Genomic DNA, 4,308 nt, shown 5'->3' on the forward strand with positions numbered 1-4,308 from the left:
CCTACAATCAACTGGAACCATTTTTGAAGTACAATCAGACACTAGGCATTATATAGTCCACTGTAAATGGACAAAATTACTTTTAACACAAACGTCCCTTGTTGTATTGATTTTCTTTAATCGAAAGAGAGAAAATATTATCAGAAGAATAGTACGATAAAGCAGTAAATCCGTTTATCGGCATTCCAGTTTTTCTTCCGCTCTTTTCACGCTCGTAATGAAGTTTCTACTGGTTTTGTAGTCCATTCGACGTAGAACGATGCATTCTAATTTTCTACCTCTAGGGCGAACTCATGTTTCATTTCTCCGTTGCGAGCATCGACACAGAAAAAATAAAATGTAATCTTTTTAGGGATTTCAGAGTAATCTTCAGCTGAAACAAAAATTACCGTCACGTGTTAAGATTTACCACCCACATGGGATATGATTACCATTTCTGTTCTATTGAATCTTCTTTTGTTTCGATGCAATTTCGATGTAATTGAAAATACCCACAACAATAATTCAATTCCGTTTCTTATGTGGATGGAAAAGTCAAAGAATTTGATCAAAATCTTACGCAAGTCCAGGATGATCTATAAGAGACACTTAAAGTAATTGCCATGGTTACTGAATTAAAAATTTATTAAATTAATTTCGTATTGTCTTGTTCCATTTGTAAAAGATTCTATGTTAAAAATATTTCATTATGATTCTGGCACTTGAATATCAATGATCAGGGAAAATGAAAAGTTAGCCAGGGAAAAATGAGAAAATTCTGAAAAAAGGCTTTCACCCACCCTCAAATAATATTCCAGTCAGCACCAGATTAGAACCCGAAAATACCGTTTAGAGTAGATGATCTACACGGAAATTAGAGATTTTTAAAGTTTAATATGAGACTTTATTGTTACATTCTGTTCATTTAAGATTCTATGTAGAAAATGTAACAAGAATAGTATATTGGTCTTTTAATTTTAATGGCGAAGGTAAAATCAGGGAAAAGTCAGGTAATTTTGAAGATTAAGTTATTCTCCCACTATGTAATGTAGAAAAAAATCAGAGAACTATTCTGGGCGAGGATAGACTGTCCTGACCGCAAATGCGGCGCTGACGAGACGATCTGTTATGGCGCTTAGTAGAAGTGATATTTTTTTGTAAGGCCAAATAATAGTGTTGGCAAGCTAATCTACTCTCTAAATTGAAAGTAGTAAAATATAACTGATTATCAGTTAATTTCTACTAATTACTTTATCGTCATTGTTCCTTCCAATTTAGAACATGATGACATTTTTAAAGCTGTCAATTTTTGGAGAATTACCTAAACTCGCCACAAATTCTTTTATTAAGTTCCCTTAGGAACCTCTTCCGGTTCTTTGAAATTCTTCAAAGTATTATGCAGCGATTTAACCGAATTTTGTACTGTTTTAACGGTTTAAAGAACTTAGAATTCTAAGAAATTGGGTGAAAAAATTAAAGAAAGTGCGAACTAAACATTTAGAACAAAATGGATTTTGTATAACAAATTGAACGCATATAATGGACTTTCGTTGTCAGCTATTTGAATGTAGCTGCTATCCATTTTGATAAAAAACCTCTCTTTTTCATCCCCTTTAACGCTTAGAACATATGCCTGAACAGGTGTCGTAGCCTGACGTCGAACTGTATCTTGATAATCGTCAATGTTAATTCCAATCTAAAACATGTGTACAAGTTTTAAAGCTGTGTTTAATTGTTTTTAATTATTCGTGTATATTAGGGTGGGTCGAAAATAAAAAATACTGGAATTTGAAATCGTTTCAATGTTTTGCAGATTTTCATAAATCATTTTATGTAAGAGGATTCCTATTTAATTTATCTCTGTATGCTGAAAAAATTTGTAATACTTGTGTAAATAGGAGAATTTTTTGGTTACATGTCAACTTTCCCGTGATGAAGATGCACTAGGAACATACTCGCCAAGGCTAAAGAGTCGAAATTGGAACTAGAGAAAAATTTTAATTTCCAGCTTATATTCTTATAGGTTTTAGCGATTTTTTTTCCTTGTGCATTTTTGTCACGCAGAAGTTGACATGTACCTAAATAGGAAGAAAAGGCATTTTTGCCCACCAGGAATGTAAAAAAAGTTGACGCTAAGGAAAATTTGAAAATTCTGCAAGCAAGAAACTTTTTCAACATTTGTTTCGAGCGCGACTAACCAAGCTGCATATCTATCGATCCCAAACTATTTCTAATTTTTAAGGATCCTAATACTCAAGTTATATTTGATACTTTAAAAATTGGTTGATTATCGCAAAATAGTTAGCAACTGATTAGGTCCCGAAAAAATCATCTAGATCAGATCGTCTAGACGATATTGAACAATGTTTAAAAACATTTTATTGAACATTTTATACAATTATCAATTACAAACGATTACAAACATTTCAAATTTGAAATGTTTAGTTTTTTTAATTATATAGTGTTAATAGTGGAATAATTTCAAAATTAAATTTAACAATTTTGAATTACATAAAAGATCTCCAAATTTAATCATTTTTAATTAAAAGCGTTTGGAATCAACCATCTGGGAACAATTTTAAATTTAAAATGTTTAAAATAGAACAATTTAAGTATAATAGCATTTGAAATTAGATAATTTCCCATTCAAAGCACTCAAAACTTTGTTATCTAATTTAACTTTAAAACAATCTTTCAGTTTGGAATGCTAATTACTCAGACTGAAATTGTTGAGGCTCAACAGCATGAAAATAAGAATTCTTATTTTGCATTGTTTCGATTCTCAAAGTATCTAATTTAGCTAATTTGGAGTGCTTTGAATTTAAACCTATTTTCTTTCGTAATTGAACAAATTACGCCCACGGAAAAAAGTTGTCTTACAGAATTTTTGTTCGAATTATCAAAACTGATTTGAAGTGAAAGAATCATGAACAATTAAAAAATTTCTCAAATGTGAAGTAATCTGTCGGTATCAATAGACATCTTACATTTTTCCCGTGCGTATTAATGATCACTTTCAAGATTTTCATATTTGAAATTGTTCGTTTTTTAAATCAATGTGGTTAAAGAAATATAATTTTTCAGCATTTATTAGTTTTTAATTAATATATCTTGAGTGTGAAATTATTTAACTACAGTGAAAGAGCTATAGAAGGGAGGGCTATGGAAGGGTTTCACTGTATCTCCATTTTCGCATTTAAGAGAGTCAAGGCAAGTTAAAATCAAATCACAACAGAAGAAGAGAAAAGAAGGAAAAACGTTTTTGAAGGAAACAAGAAACTGTTTGGTCAGCATGAGAAATAACAAGGGTGAAATGCTATACGATACAGGCGGAATACTAGACGCTTTGATAGACTCTTTTAAGGAATTATTGGAAGGTGAAGCTATAGGACAACACAGCTGCGATATAGAATACGATACGGCAAGGCTGCTGGATTAGACAGTATTAACGCTGAAATTCTTAAATGCGATGGCGACGAGATACCTCACAGGTTGTACGAATTGATAAATTTATATATCAAGATGAGAGAAGTTCCAGACGACTCACAAAAGCGATTATCGTACCAATGTACAAAGGAAAGGGAAATAAAAGCAACTGCAATAATTACAGAGGTATCACCTTATTAAGTACCATATGTAAAATATACTCAATAATACTTATTCGTAGGGTAATGAAAATAACAGAAGAAAAGATTTGGGAAGTCCAAAGTGGGTTTATTCCAGGAAGGTCATGTACGGATCAAATATTTAGATTAAGACGAATTACAGAAAAAATTTTGAGAGTAATGAAAAAAGTTTTCTGTGCAGTTGTTGACCTAGAATAATCCTTTGACAAGTAGAAATATCTGTGATAAAGGGTAAACAGTGAAACATCAACTGTGTCTGATGAGGATGCTTTGGCTAGCGTTAGCAATTTGCAACCAACCACCTCAACAGAAATAACGTGGGAGAGCATCAAGTGGGATACCGGTGAAAGAGGAATTAGTGTGTCTATATTACGAGGGTAGTTCAATAAGTCCTTAGAATGACCAACAGATGGCGCGCGAATAGCTCCAAATCATCTGTTTTCAGTCAGCACCACTGCCGACTAGATATATGGTGCAGTCACAGTCCACATCTTCTGAGTTTACGTGTTTTTATAACCAATTAAAAAAAAATTGTTCGTTAAGAAAAATGGAAAAAAACGAGTTCAGAGCGGTAATCAAACATTCTCATTTAAAGGGTTTCACTCCATATGAGATAAAATATGAATTGGACTCAGTTCATGGCACATCTGCCCCTGCCTTAGCAACGGTTTATAACTGGGTAAATGAATTTAAGCGTGGTCGT

Source organism: Belonocnema kinseyi, chromosome 4, assembly GCF_010883055.1.
Source record: "Belonocnema kinseyi isolate 2016_QV_RU_SX_M_011 chromosome 4, B_treatae_v1, whole genome shotgun sequence".
Lineage (NCBI taxonomy): Eukaryota > Metazoa > Arthropoda > Insecta > Hymenoptera > Cynipidae > Belonocnema > Belonocnema kinseyi.